Source organism: Geotrypetes seraphini, chromosome 3 (assembly GCF_902459505.1).
Source record: "Geotrypetes seraphini chromosome 3, aGeoSer1.1, whole genome shotgun sequence".
Lineage (NCBI taxonomy): Eukaryota > Metazoa > Chordata > Amphibia > Gymnophiona > Dermophiidae > Geotrypetes > Geotrypetes seraphini.
Window position 1 is genome coordinate 210,931,676 of NC_047086.1, and position 16,212 is coordinate 210,947,887.

The following is a 16,212-nucleotide window of genomic DNA, read 5'->3' on the forward strand; positions in this document are numbered from 1 at the left end:
ATAACTATCTTCATAATTATTATAACTTATTTCTTGCAATAGACAATGTAAATTCTATAAATTTTCCCTTTATTATTCATACGGTACAGGCAGTACCTGAGTTACAGACACCCGACTTAATATGACTCATACTTAAGAACGAGGTTACAGCTTCATTTGATTTCACTGAGCAGTATTTCCAGTGGCATAGAATCCTAAATTAAACTAAAATTTAATTTTATAGACTGGGTCATCAACCAAAAGGAGCTCTGTTAACAGTAATGTAATGCATAATACATAAACTTAACAAGGAAAAGTAGACTAGAGTAGTTAGTTTCCAAAATGTTTAGCAAACAAGAAAGTTTTCAGAGCTTTCTGGAATAAAGCAAAGGGACCTAAACTTCTTAGTGTAAGCGGAAAACATTACAGAATTCAGTTAATTTAAAAGCAAAAAAATGACTAAATCTCCTGAAGGTTTTGTTTTTACCACTAAGACTCCTACACTTCCCCTGTAGCAGATTCAGGAACGATGCATTAAGAACAGTGTGTGGTTGTGCATGCTGTACCTTAGAGGGAACCCTTTTGTCAGCTGGGAGCAGAGGTAAGCAGGAAGAATCTTAAAATCTACAGGTTCTGAGTTACATACAAATCCAACTTAAGAACAGCTTTAAAAACATAACTCATTCTTAACTTAGGAACTGCCTGTAATAACTTTTTATACAAATTACATAACACATCCTCCCATTATAATCCAAACCACTACTGCGGTTCTTATGCAGTTCAAAACAGAGACTCTCAAAATATATAAATCTTTGTGGGCAAGAAAGACCATTATCTTTATAATAAAAGTTATTATTTTATGTTGAGCTTTTGTTTAAATTATTTTAAGAAGGGAGGGAGGGAGGGGATATATATTTTTATTCTAGATGACATAGTAAAGATTTTCAAGTGTTATATTGAAATTATAATGGATGTATTTCTGTACACTTGTTGTATGATTTGAAATGAATAAAGAATTAAAAAAAAAATTAATAAGAATATGTCATACGTCACGGTTGCCAATACAACCTGCTGCTGTTCCAGTGAAATATTTCAACAATCCTCAGTGAAGTATTCCAATATTTCTTTTTCCAAATTTACTTGGTTTTGCAATTATATGTCCAACCCAACACACTTTGGTGTTCCCATGGTGCATCCTCAGGCATTGGAACAAATTCAGAAAGCATATTGCTATGTCTAACTCTGAAATTGACTAACAGTTGAATAGAACTACAGAGAAACTTGCAACAATATTCACACAACAATGCTCACTACTAAACTCACTTTTCCCTTAAAGTGGGATTTATCCTCCATGTCTTTTAAATAGAGGGCACATTCTCCTGTACTAAGGACATATTCACTATTCTTCTCAACCAAGGCACTGTTACAGCATATTCATTAGGAATATCCTGAAAATCTGACTAGTTAGGTCTGTTTCCAAGGCAGGGCTGAGAACTGCTTTACCTGGGGGAATGTGTAATAGCTAAGAAACTTTTTTCTAACTAGTCACCACTCTAGGATAAAGGTTGATATTTCATTAGGAATTAAACAGAGGCTGGTATTGATTTATTTATTGAAAAAATGCTCATGCTTTTGTCCTCTCAAAATATATCTGGTCATTTTACCACTCTTTTTCCTATGCACCCCCACCTCGGAGTTGGAAAAACTGTGTGAATTGAAGTTTTTCCCATGAATTTGAGCTTGATCAGAAAATAGTTTTTTAAAAAAAATTTTAAGCCCATCCTGGAGTTGCTCAAAGACATTGATTACATAAAGCTCCATTTTCTTAAAATTTGCTATTATTTTTGCTTAATGGAGCAAATTTCTCTGTATTATAGCTATAATGCTTGTTTTCACATTCTGCAAGAATACATTGATAAAAGACATTTTATGCAAACATATGTAGCAGTATTTTATTAAATGAACCATCAATATCTGTACTTTATTGTGGAAAACAACAGAAATTTAACATACTTCGCTACCACACCATGTACACTTTGGTGTCGTCATCTACCAATGGCATTCCAAACACTCAAGCATTCAGCATCTTCTTGAAATAGTCAGGATAGTTAGCCTGTGATGCTGTTCAACTCCTTGCAACACGGCCTCATGCTGCACTCGGCATCGCAGGCTTTATCCTGACTATCTCAAGAAGACTTTGAATACTTTAGTGTTTGGAACGCCATTGGTAGATGACTACACCGAAGTGTAAGTGTTTAGCTATTAGTGAAGTATGTTAAATTTCTGTTGTTTTTCACAAGTGCAGATACTGAAGGTTCATTTAATAAAATACTGCTAGATTTTTTTTGCATAAAATGCCTTATTTTCAATGTATTATTGTGTGTGGAAACAAGTTATAGGTATAATACAAAGAAATTTGCTCCATTAAAGAAAAAGAAGCATATTTTAAGAAAAAATGAGCTTTAGTAATCAGTGCCTTTGAGTGTCCCTAGGAAGGGCTTTAAATTTTTTTTTTATAGTTCAAACCTATTTTATTGGAACACAGCAAATCAATATACAAGATCACAAAACCAATGCAATGAGTGCCCCACACATATTCACCCGCCCATCAACATGATTCCCCCCACTACCTCAAAAATCCTCTTCTCCCTCATCTTTTCCCACCATAAACTTTCCTACTGACAGACTCTTTCTCCCATCCCCCTACTCCCCATTCCCCACGTACCCTCCCTCCCTCCCCATCCACAGAGCAATCACGCCCCACAACTATTACATGAAAATGAGGTACCAATACTAGTATACACTATAATTTATTCATCAGCAAGCTTCGCCCTCTTGGATGTAGGGATTGCAAGTAGGGATCCCAGGTGTTCAAAAATAAGTTTCCGCTTCCAAGTCCCCCTGGCATTCTGTGCTTCCCAGTTCACCAACTGATGAAGCAAGTTACGCCAATGTCAAAATGCCGGGGGCTCCACTATAGTCCAATTTTGTAATGTATATTTATCCCAGGACAAGCAGGCAGCATATTCTTGACTGATGGGTGACGGCACCGACGGAGCCCCGGTACGGACAATTTTAGAGTGATTGCACTCTAAGAACTTGGAAAGTTCCAGTAGGCCGCACCGCGCACGCGCGAGTGCCTTCCCGCCCGACAGAGGCGTGCGGTCCCCAGTTTCTTAGTTTCCGCGGAGCTAAGAAGTCGCATTTTTCAACGGCTGTTGAAAACTTTTCTTATTCGCCTTCCCGCTCGCGAAACCTTTTTGGGAAAATTTTTTCCTTTATTTCTTTTCTTTTTTCTAAAAAAAAAAAAAAAAAACCCGAGTTTTTCGTTATTTTTCTTCATTTCGGTTTTGCCCCGGTGGGGCCTGCTGCCACCATCGAGGCCTCGGCCTTCGATTTGGCAGAAGCCATTTTTACTTTCATGCCCCCCCAGCCAGGTTTTAAAAAGTGCCAGCGGTGTGCACGGCCTATATCCCTCACGGACCCGCACAACTGGTGCTTACAGTGCCTAGGTCCTGAGCATCAGGCTTCCACCTGCACCCGCTGTGCCACGTTAAAAAAACGTACCTTAAAAAATCGCCAGATACAGCAGCGCTTGCTTTTCGGTGCCGATATGTCCGATCCTGCGGCATCGACACAGGCATCGGCCCCATCTCAGTCGGCACCCACTTCGTCGACACCGCGCGATACCACACCGGCGTCGCAACACCCAGGTAAGCCGGCTAAGAAGCCTTCCCCGCTGGAGCGTCCTCCGGTCTCGATTGCAGAGAGCCCAGTCCTGCCGACTGTGAGGCGTCCGCGGAAGCGCTCCGCCCCTATCGAGGTGAGTCCCTCGACCTCGGGCTCCTCATCTCCGGGGCATCGAGCGGCACCGCAGGTACCGCAAAAGAAAAAGGCAGTACCGGTGCCTTCTTTGGATGAGCGCATTGCAGCCGTCCTACAGGTGCAGCTCAAGGAGCAATTACAGCAACTCCTTCCTGCTCTATTGGCACCGAGCCTTCCAGTCCCGGTCCGGTCTGAGCCACCGGTACCGGCAGTGGAGCAGCCTCTATTGTCTACGTCCACTGCTTCGGTACCGGTCCACTCTGCCTCATCGATATCGATGCCAGTCCTCGCACCGGAACCGAGGTCCCAGCATCAATCGGTGCAGACTTCGGCACCATTACAGTCGGTAACATCTCCTGGTACCGTATCTATGCGGTCTGGTAAGACGGCATGCAAATCCCGACACCTAGAACCCTCTACTCCGGAGTCGCGAGACCGCAGCTCCCATATTAGGGACCCTGATCTGTGGGGTGATTCCGAAGAGCCTTTTCTTTCTGAGGGTGAGTGTTCCTCGGATGAGGATGATCCTGCTGTTCCTGATCCATCCTCCAAACATGATTCTACTCTTTCACTTCTTTCCTGAAGGAGATGTGTGAATCTCTTTCCATTCCTTTGGAGGCTGAGTCTAAAAAATCCAAGGCCTTTCTTGATGCCCTTGACTTCGATCAGCCTCCAAAGGAATTTTTGAAACTCTCTCTTCATGACATCTTGAGGGAAACTTTCTATAAGAACCTAGAGACTCCTTTGACCATCCCAGGAGCTCCCCGTAAATTAGATTCATTATATAAAGTAATCCCTATTCCTGGATTCGATAAGCCACAGCTTCCACATGAATCTCTGCTTGTGGAATCTACACTTAAGAAGTCCTCAGGAGCTAGTGTATATGCTTCTGTCCCTCCTGGCAGAGAGGGCAAAGCCATGGACAAATTCGGTAAAAGGTTAAACCAGAATGCAATGTTAGCTAATAGATCTGGTAATTATGCTTTTCACTTTTCTTTTTATCTTACGCAGCTCCTTACCACCATGGCTTCCTTTGAAAAGTACCTTCCTGAACGGAAACGACAGGCTTTCCACCACTGCTCGTCTTCTCTTTTCCAACTCCGTAAATTTATGGTAAGATCAATTTATGACACGTTTGAACTTACCACTAGAGCCACGGCCATGTCTGTGGCCATGCGCCGCCTTGCCTGGCTTAGAGTATCCGAGCTTGATGTCAACCATCAAGATCGGTTGGCTAATGCCCCATGCCTGGGGGATGAGCTCTTTGGGGAATCCATGGACTCGACTACCCAAAAGCTCTCCGCCCATGAGACTCGCTGGGATACTCTGCTCAAAACAAAAAAGAAGGCTCCACCGGCACGGCCTTTCAGACAGCAGTCAGCCTATCAACGCCGTTATGTGGCTCGTAAATTGCCATCAGCTCCCCAGCAACCTAGGCGTCAACATCAGCAACAACGACAGACTCCTAGGCCATCGCAACAGCAACCTGTGAAGCCACCTCCACAGCAAAAATCTACGCAGCCCTTTTGACTTGATTCTCCAGGGCATAGCCAGCGTCCAAACATCTACCCACCTACCTCAACCTATAGGTGGCCGTCTCACTTTTTTCCTCAGCCGGTGGGAGGTTATCACTTCGGACCAATGGGTCCTCAACATCATCCACCACGGCTACTCTCTCAACTTTCAGACCCTTCCTACCCAAAGTCTGCCAAGAGAGTCTGCTTTGAACACTCCTCAGTCTTCCCTCCTTCTCCAGGAGGTTCAATCCCTCCTCCTTTTGAACGCCATAGAGGAAGTTCCTCTAGATCAAAATGGACAGGGATTCTACTCCCGTTACTTTCTAGTTCCCAAAAAAACAGGAGATCTCAGGCCAATTCTAGATCTTCGCGATCTCAACAAATGCTTAGTCAAAGAAAAATTCAAGATGCTTTCTTTAGCCACTCTTTATCCTCTTCTCAATCAAGACGACTGGCTATGCTCCCTCGATCTCAAAGAGGCATACACTCACATACCGGTCAATCTGACCTCCAGAAAGTACCTCCGTTTCATGATCAATCACTGTCATTACCAATACAAGGTGCTGCCCTTCGGCCTTGCCTCCTCTCCAAGAGTGTTCACCAAATGTCTGATTGTGGTGGCTGCCTTTCTACGCTCTCACCACCTTCAAGTCTTTCCTTACCTGGACGATTGGTTAATCAAGGCCAATTCATCTCAGACAGTACTTCTGGCCACCAACCAAACCATTCTGTTTCTACAACTTCTGGGGTTCGAGATCAATCTACCCAAATCTCATCTCATTCCCACTCAGAGACTTCAATTCATTGGAGCGGTACTGGACACAGTCCTCATGAGAGTGTTCCTGCCGTCCAACTGTCTTCAAACTCTTCAGTCTCTATGTCAGCAGGTGCTTCCACAACGTTCCCATCTCTGCCAAGCAAATGATGATACTCTTGGGTCACATGGCCTCCACAGTTCATGTCACACCCTTCGCACGTCTTCACCTGCGCACTCCTCAATGGACCCTAGCTACCCAGTGGTCCCAAGCGACGGATCCCTGCTCACGACACATATCTGTGACATCGTCTCTTCGTCAGTCTCTACAATGGTGGTTGATATCCTCAAATCTCTCCAGAGGTCTTCTGTTCCATCTACCTCCTCATCAACTTGTCATCACCACCGACGCCTCCCCTTATGCCTGGGGAGCTCATTTGAACAAATTCCAAACTCAAGGACTTTGGACAGCCCAGGAAATGAAGCATCACATCAATTTCCTGGAACTCAGAGCGATGTTTTATGCCCTCAAGGCCTTCCAACATCTTCTCTTTCCTCAAGTCCTCCTGCTGTGCACAGACAATCAAGTTGCGATGTATTACATCAACAAGCAGGGGGGACAGGCTCTCGCCTCTTGTGCCAGGAAGCCCAGAAGATTTGGGCTTGGGCCACAGATCACCAACTATTTCTGAAAGCTATCTACATTCAGGGAGAACAGAATTCTTTAGCAGACAAGCTCAGCAGAATTCTTCAGCCTCACGAGTGGACACTCGATCCTTTAACTCTACAGTCCATCTTCGCTCAGTGGGGAACTCCTCAGATAGACCTCTTTGCAGCTCCTCACAATCACCAGCTGCCCCTATTCTGCTCCAGACTCTACTCTCCTCACCGTCTGGCAGTGGATGCATTTCTCCTCGATTGGTCCAATCTGTTCCTGTACGCTTTCCCTCCTCTGCCTCTCATGTTACGAACCTTGTTCAAGCTCAAGAGGGAAAGAGCCACCATGATTCTGATTGCTCCACGGTGGCCCAGGCAACATTGGTTCTCCCTTCTACTTCAACTCAGTGCCAGGGAGCCTTTTCTTCTTCCGCTGTTTCCTTCTCTGCTTACGCAACATCAGGAGACCCTTCTGCATCCCAACCTTCCGTCTCTGCACCTGACAGCTTGGTTTCTCTCGGGCTGACTTCTCATGATACTTCTTTGTCTCAGCCCGTTCGTTCCATTCAGGAAACCGGCCACTCTGCAATGTTACCATCAGAAGTGGACACGGTTTTCTTCCTGGTGTCTTCTTCATCAACATGATCCCACTTCCCTTGCTGTGGAGACTTTGTTGGATTATCTACTTTCTTTGTCTGACTCTGGCCTCAAGTCTACTTCCATCAGAGTCCACCTTACTGCTATTGCTGCTTTTCATGAGCCAGTTCATGGAAAACTTCTCTCGGCTCATCCCTTGGTGTCCAGATTCATGCGGGGTCTTTTCAATGTGAAACCACCTCTCAGAGCCCCTCCTGTAATTTGGGATCTCAATGTGGTTCTTTCTGCCTTAATGAAGCCTCCATTTGAACTTTTGGCTACCGCTCCTTTCAAGTTTCTCACTTGGAAGGTACTTTTCCTTATTGCTCTTACCTCTGCCAGGAGGGTCAGTGAGCTCCATGCACTAGTTGCTGATCCACCTTTTACAGTCTTTCATCATGACAAGGTGGTTCTGCGTATACATCCAAAGTTTCTCCCTAAGGTTGTCTCGGAATTCCATCTCAACCAATCCATTGTTCTGCCTGTCTTCTTTCCGAAACCTCACTCTCATTCTGGAGAACAGGCTCTGCATACTTTGGACTGTAAGCGGGCTCTAGCTTACTATTTAGAGCGTAGTAAGCCCCACAGATCATCTCCCCAACTCTTTCTGTCCTTTGATCCGAATAAATTGGGACATCCTGTTTCTAAACGTACGTTGTCAAATTGGCTTGCAGCGTGCATTTCTTTTTGTTATGCTCAGTCCGGACTGGCACTGGAAGGTTCTGTCACGGCCCATAGAGTTCGAGCTATGGCAGCATCTGTAGCTTTCCTCCGTTCCACTCCTATTGAGGAAATCTGCAAAGCTGCTACTTGGTCCTCAGTTCATACTTTTACATCTCATTATTGTCTGGATGCATTCTCCAGACGGGATGGACACTTCGGCCAATCTGTTTTGCAAAATTTGTTTTCCTAATGGCCAACCTTCCCTCCATCCCTCTTTTTGTTAGCTTGGAGGTCACCCATCAGTTAAGAATATGCTTCCTGCTTGTCCTGGGATAAAGCACAGTTACTTACCGTAACAGGTGTTATCCAGGGACAGCAGGTAGATATTCTTGCGTCCCACCCTCCTCCCCAGGTTGGCTTCTTAGCTGGCTTATCCTAACTGGGGACCGCGCGCCTCTGTCGGGCGGGAAGGCACTCGCGCGTGCGCGGTGCGGCCTACTGGAACTTTCCAAGTTCTTAGAGTGCAATCACTCTAAAATTGTCCGTACCGGGGCTCCGTCAGTGCCGTCACCCATCAGTCAAGAATATCTGCCTGCTGTCCCTGGATAACACCTGTTACAGTAAGTAACTGTGCTTTACTGGTAAGCAAGCACATTTTATGGCACAGCAAACGATGGCCCTTATTCATACGGCCATACGCCGCTGGCATGCCCAATACCAACTTGGAATACTGTGCCTTGGAGCATCCTGCCCAACAACGCTGACATATAAGACACAACTCGCTCTAAACAAACCAATATTGAAACTAAGAATACTTTAACTAAAATACAAAATGGAGTACATTCTTTGCAAACTTATAAGACTGCTGCAATAAAATATAGTGTTTTGCTACACCAAAAAATAGAGAATATAGAAAATTTCAACCGACGGTTAAACGTGAGGATTTTGAACTTTCCTAAAACTCTGGGTATTTCTTCATATGAAATGTTTAAAAAAAATGCAATGGAAATTTTTTCCTATTCCTCTGAACATATTCCACCATTGAATAAAATTTACTACCTTCCATTGCCTAAAAAGTCTGCCCAAGAGCTTATGGAAGGAGAGAAGATACAGGTCCCTCAGACGGACTTGAACAATATATTTGCAATCCTAGAAGAATCTATTTCCGAGGTGGCAGAGAGAACTACACTACTGATTTCCTTTATTTTTCAACAGGACCTGGACTCATTTATGAAGTTATATTTTAGGTTTTCAAAATCTTTGTTCTATGGGAAAAGAGTATGGGCATATATGGATGTTATGAAGATCACCCAGGAGAGAAGGAAACGGTTTTTGTCTTTGAGGCAGGAAACAATAGCTTTGGGAGCCTCCTTCTTGTTAGCATACCCTTGTAAGTGCAATGTAAAATATGCTCAACTTATATATGTATTTTTTCTCCCTGATCAGTTAAAATCCTTCCTGGAGCTGAAAAAGATGGCTTGAAGTTGACCCAGTGTTAAAAGAGATAGCAAGTAAAGTGTAGTGTTATAGCCTCAAGTTTTTTTTTCTGCCTAACCCCCTCCCTGAATTTGTGGTGTAAGGAGGGATAATTATACCACTTTTTATTTTGCTTGTATTAGTATCAAATTCATACTGTATTGCTTGACAAGAAGTTTTATTTTTCATGTAAAATTGTTGGAAGCTATAAATAAAGAATTTAAAAAAAATAAGACCCAACTCGCGTCCAGAAGTGCTTGATCGTAGATCATGTCCAAAAGGCATGGCCAAATGAATTCTCTAGCAGGCCACATTTAAGATAAAGCAGAGATTGTATACCCCCACTATAGTATAATTGTCTCTGGGTAAAATAGGCACGCAATAGGATTCTATAATAACACTCCTAAAACTAAGCACTCTGCATCAGATGTGGCAATGTCTTTAGAGTAGTTAACATATCCCATGTCCCCAGCTCCACATTCAAAGCCACCTCCCAGGCCCAGCAACACTTAGCAAAATCCTTACCAGGGAGAAGAACATGATTGCCTTATACAATCCAGATAGTCACACTCACATCTTGGTCAAGTCCAAAAAATTCATAAAGCTTATTCCCCATATGCATACCCAGTTGTGCTCTATCAAGGGAGCCCATATAATGGGGCAATCTGACCATAGGCAAAACGAGAATTCCATGTATCCCTCCATCCTGTGCTTAATAATATTAAAAGGAAGTATATTACCCTCCTCATTCAGTAAATGCTACAAATAAAGAATCCCTTTTCTTTCCCAAATCTGAAACATTGTGTTCTCTTGTCCCAGTTCAAACCATATATTACCTTGGATGGGCAGGAGGTCCGTCACCCCCGGATCCCCTCCCAGCATTTGCAGGTAGCCTGTAGCGAGCAGAGGAGGAGACTATCCCTAAGAAGGGAAGGAGTGTGCTCTAGTGCTGCCCGATTCACAATTCGAATCAATTCACCGATTCACTTAGATTTAAAAAGAAAAAAAAATCAGCCTCCCAATTCAGTGACTGACTCTCACCCCAGCTTGACAGCAAGAGGCAGTGCTGCCGCTCCTTTAGAGGGGGAGGGTCAGTCGGGAAGTACTGGTGTCCGGCTTCCCTCCTGGCCTCCCGCGCATTCATTTGCCTAATATCAGCAGCCTGTGGAGAAGGTCACCAGTGCTAGTGATCTTTGCAAGCTGCCATAGGCCTTCGGAGCTGTTTCCTCTGCTGCGATCCTGCCTCTGATGTCAGAGGAGGGGCGGGACCGCGGCAGAGGGAAGACAGCTCCGAAGACCTATGGCAGCTTGCAAAGATCACTAGCACCGGCAATCTTCTCTGCAGGCTGCTGATAGTAGGTAAATGGATGCACGAGAGATCAAGGGGAACACGCAGACCTTCCGGGGGGAGGGGGTGTACAGGCCTTTAGGGGTGGTGGTACAGCCCTTCGGGGGGACAGGCAAGCCTTCAGGGTTGGGGTGCAGGCCTTCAGGGGGGTGGTGTAGGCCTTCGGGGGGACGGGACAGGCCTTCAGGGGGGTGGTGCAAGCCTTCAGGGGAGGGGGGCCCTGGTGTAGAAGTACACGGAGGGAGGGAGGGAAGGGGGGTTCAAAGAGACGTATAGATGCCAGATTTTGGGGGGAAGAAATAATGGGTCTAAAAACAGAGGAGAGGGAGAGAGATGGTGGACAATGGGATTTAGGGAGGGAAGGAACAGAAAAGGAGAGAAGTTAAACACAAGGAATGGTGTGGAGGCGGGATAGAGATACTGGATAGGAGGGTAGTTGGAAAAGAAAGGGAGAGATGGTAGACCCTGGAGTGGAGGGGAAGGAGTGAAAGATGCTGGATGATAGGGTAGTTGAGAAAAGGTGGATCTGTAGATGGAGACGAAAAAAAAGGAAAGATGCCAGACTTCCGGGGGAGGGAAGGGGAAGATAGAGATAGAAGATGGATGGTTAGCACAAAGAAAGAAGGGAGACCCTGGCAAGCAAGTTATCAGAAGACAACTAGAGCCTAGGACCAACAAGATTTGAATAATGACCAGACAGCAAAAGGTAGAAAAATAATTTTATTTTCTGTTTTGTGATTACAATATGTCAGATTTGAAACGTGTACCTGCCAGAGCTGGTATTAGACTGCAAACTTGAGCTGAGATTTAACAGAGAGAGAGGAAAAGTCTTTTTTGTTTGTTTATTTTGTTTACACTACAGCGCCAGTGTGCTTAGGAGAAGGCAAAGGGGGTGAAGAGGCTATAAAACAAACCCACCAGGATGTTTGAAAAAACACCCACTTGGGCAGGATAATTGAATCGAAAAATCGATTCAATAGGCTGAATCAAATTTTTTTTTCCTGAATCGGGCAGCACTAATGCGCTCTCGTTTCATATGAAACAAATTCATAAAAAGAATGGGGGAAAAAATACCCGCTCCATATCGGTGGGTGTATACTGCTGTGTGTGGGATAGTCAGTCCCCCAAATGACGCAGATGGCAAAGCATAATTATACACCTGGATATTAGGAATCTGAAACCATCCACCCACCATCATCTGAAAGTGAAATCCTTATGCACCAAACACAACAGAAGCAGCAGACATAAATGAGGCAATTGCAGTACATACAGACAGAGCAAACCCGGGAACCCTGCATCTGCTGGGGCCCCATACAACTTGTGGTAATATTGAGAAAACAACTCAAATTCCATTATCTGAGGACACACAATGTTTCTGAGCATTCTTCATAATCTTTACTCTTTTAGGGCCTGTTTTGGCCAACACCAGTCTGGCCTGTAGTAGTCCCCCTTTATTACCATAACAATAAAAACGGTATTTATAATATACCAGGGACTTTTACACTCTCTGATGAAGGAGCTCATTCAGTGCTACTTGAAGATCTAACAGCCTCTGCCTATGTTCCCTTGTACTTGTCTGCCCGTATTTCCGTCTTTCCTTTTAAATCATTTGATCTAGTTGTAAAATCTCCCTATCTTGAGCCTTCCATGTATAACTGCTATAACTGATTATTTCTCCTCGTAGCACCACCTTAGCTGTCTCCCAGAAGAGCACCGGGTTCTCCTTAGAGGAAAAATTATGCTGTTTATATTCCTTCTAACAATTTCTCCCGATAGCGCATGTCATTGTAAAGGGCCAAGGAAAACCCAGCACCTCCTCCCCTGCTCATTGTGCCCCCTTTCACACTGTATCCAAACTCAGGCATGGTATGAAATGGTATATGTCCCAATCGCCTGACATATGGATGAAAATAAATTTGGGGTCACAGCGAGATTGGGTTCCTCGAGAGAGGTGAGTATAGTCACGTTCCTCCCCATGTAGCACCCTCCATACATCCACTATAGATCTAAAGTGGCTCTAAAATGGTGAAATGCCCTAGCTCCTGCCAAACTGTCAGACCCGCTACCCCTGTGCAGTCTACCCGGGGATCACTAATAGCATTGAAGTCTTCCCCTACAAAACAAAGGAAGGTGACTGTAAGGTAGAAATTGAGTAAATAGAGTAAAATAAAAAGCTTTATCACAAACATTAGGAGCATACACACAACAGAACACCAACTCCCGTCTCGTGATCGTCCATCATCTGTAATTGATCCACCAGCCCTTTGTGAAATAGTATAGCCCTTTATGAAATACTATAGGTACTCCCCGCCATTTTACTGTTGCGTCTCCTATAAAAAGGTGATATCAGCCTTATGACGCTGTAACTGTTGCAAAATTTTAGATCGTTTAATGGGGAAATTAATCCCCCCATCCCCTACTTTCCAAGTCATTATTTTCACCGTAGCCAGATCATATACATAATAGGCATATGAACCCTTCTACTCCAGGAAGGTGACCTCATCATCCCAGCCACTGACCAGGTCACCAATAATCCAGAACCAAACCAAAAGCCCCCATGGCCCTCCAGCATAAATAACCCTTTACTAATGGGACATCCCCTAACCCTACCCCCAACCCCCAATTTACCCTCTTCCCCCCTTCCAAAAAGTGCCCACCCTTCCCCTTTCTATTTCAAGCCTCAGGCTTAGGAGACAAACCCAAGGCCCCCAGAAGAAGAGTCCCAGGTCAAGCCCCTGCTACCCACAAGCTACAACTCCTGGCAGGCATCCACCCCTCCCTCCCCTTGCCCCCAACATACCGCACTTACACACTCCTGATCCATCCTCCATCCCCACACTCACATTCTACCACATACACTCCTCACACCTTAACCACATTGCCAACTATATCCTTTAGTCTACACACCAACACTTGACAGTCCAGCAGATAAATGTTCAAGGGGGTCATGCTCTCTCCTTGGTTGTTGGCACATTACCCGCTAGCACCCCCATCGACCAGCAAGTGCCTCTGTAATTGTACTGATCCGATGTACTGCAAGCCTCCCTGGGGATATTCGGTGCCTCCATGACTGTCAACGCTCTCCAGGTCTCTTTGGCGGTTCTCACTGTCTTTGTCACCGCTCCCATTGCCAGCGCAAACGGGAAGAGCCAGCGGTAGCGAAGGCCCTCCGCACGTAAATATTGGGTAATAGGTCTTGTATCCCTGCGTATGTAGGGTCATTGAAGGCACATCTTGAAAAAATATCCACTCTGTGTCCCTGCCAAACATAATCTTTTCTCTTGCATGCAGCATGAAAGATTTTTTTCAACCTAAAACTGGTGAGGCAGATCACAGTATCTTGTAGGCGATTGTTTGCTGGGCATCTTAAGGCTCGTGCACCCTTCCTGTGCTTATATCTGGTGTGGATCTCTCTGCGCCCCTTTCTAGTGCCAGAAGATCAGCGCAGACATCCTGAGCCCACCCGCCTGATGTCCTGATATTGCGTCTTCTCCAGCATCCCTCTAATGCGCAGATTGCACTGCCTGGTACAATTTTCCAGGTCTTCAAGCTTATCCCACAACTCATGCTGTCCTTTCCAGTTCTTGTTTCATGTCCACTAAATCTTCTCCATACCCATCCAGGCATTTTTCCACATTGTCTTGGTGGCAGGTGAGCTCCACCAAATCCCTCCGCATATTGTTTACTGCTTGAGTTGCAGGGTGGACATCTTGGATTTATGTCCAACAGAAGCTGAATTATGGAGGCAGAGGTGGCGCTGGGATCCTACGGAGCGCCACTCGTAGCTGTCTCAGGGGTTGGAGGAGACACGCTCAGCTATTCCACAGCCCCTGCCATGTGCTTCATGTGTGGGGGGCTGGAGGCCTTCTTTTTTGACGGCCCTGCTTTGCTTTCAGTAAAGCAGAAGGACTCCAGTTTCTACTATACCAGCCCGGGCAAACCTCTCCATGTTCGGTTGGTGGCACTGTGGTGCTTAATTGGGGCCATTTAGCTGATAATCAGCGTGGCTCCGACGGAGCTTTATTCAGAGGCAACTGACCATGCTCGTGACGTCGCTTCCCCCCTTAAAAATTATTTTCTGATCAAGCACAATCAAATTCATGAGACAATTCAATTTGCGCAGTTTTTCCAACTTTAGGTTTTTCTGGACAACCCTAACCCCACCCCATACATAGTCAAAACTCCTGTGTGGTATTTTAGCATTTACTAGCTCTAGCAGCAAATCCCAGCTCACACCAGAGTGGCATGCTGCTCATACTAATAGCATCATTGTCTGAATATAGAAAAATAAGCTGTTGATGCCAGTGCTACTTTATAGCTTATTTTATCCCAGGACAAGCAGGCAGCATATTCTTAACGCATGGGTGACGTCACCGACGGAGCCCCGGTACGGACCTTTTTAACTAGAAAGTTCTAGTTGGCCGCACCGCGCATGCGCGAGTGCCTTCCCGCCCGACGGAGGAGAGCGTGGTCCCCAGTTTCTTCGTTTCCGCGGAGCGAAGAAGACGCATGTGTTTTCAACGGCCGTTGAAAAACTACTTTTTGCCTTCCCGCTCGCGTATTTTTTCACTTTTTTTCCTTTTTTCTTATCGGATTCCCTTTATTTTTGTTTTCAAAAAAAAAAAAACTCGTCGAGTTTTCCTTATTTTTTCAGGCCGGCCCCGGCGGGACCTGTTGCCACCATACAGGCTTCCGGGTTCGATTTTGCGGAGGCTGTGTTTCCATTCATGCCCCCTCAACTGGGTTTTAAGAATTGCCAGCGGTGTGCACGCCCGATCTCCCTCACCGACCCACACAATTGGTGCCTCCAGTGCTTGGGTCCAGAGCATCGGGCTGACACCTACACCCGCTGTGCTACACTTAAAAAGCGTACTTTGAAAAATCGGCAGATCCAGCAAAATATTTTGTTTGGTACTGGATCTGCCATGGAACCGGCTGCGATGTCGACGGCACCACAAAAGTCGGCACCGACGACATCAACACCACCGGACCCTTCCTCGGGGTCGTTGGGCCCAGGTAAGCCGGCTAAGAAGCCTCCCACTTCCCTTGAGCGCCCTCCTGCCACGGTTGCAACACCGGCCCTCCTGGCACCGCACCGGCCCCGCAAACGCTCCGCTCCGATCTCGGTGAGTGCCTCATCATTGGCCTCCTCATTGCCGGAGCGTAGAGCGGCACCTATGGTACCGAAGAAGAAAAAAGCGGTACTGGTGCCTCCCCTGGACGACCGCATCACGGCCATACTCCAAACACAGTTACAGGAGCAGCTGCAACAACAGCTCCAACAACTATTGCTGGCACCGCACCTTCCGGTATGGGGCCGGTCCGAGCCTCACACTGTCCCATCGGTGTCGACCCCC

At 45.7% G+C, this 16,212-nt stretch overlaps 1 protein-coding gene across 4 annotated transcripts in view; it reads left to right on the forward strand.

Annotated features, from left to right (window-relative positions):
• Positions 1-16,212, forward strand: part of DCTN2 (dynactin subunit 2) — a 133,454-nt gene that overhangs the window by 17,028 nt on the left and 100,214 nt on the right. The gene's annotated exons all lie outside the window — the stretch shown is intronic.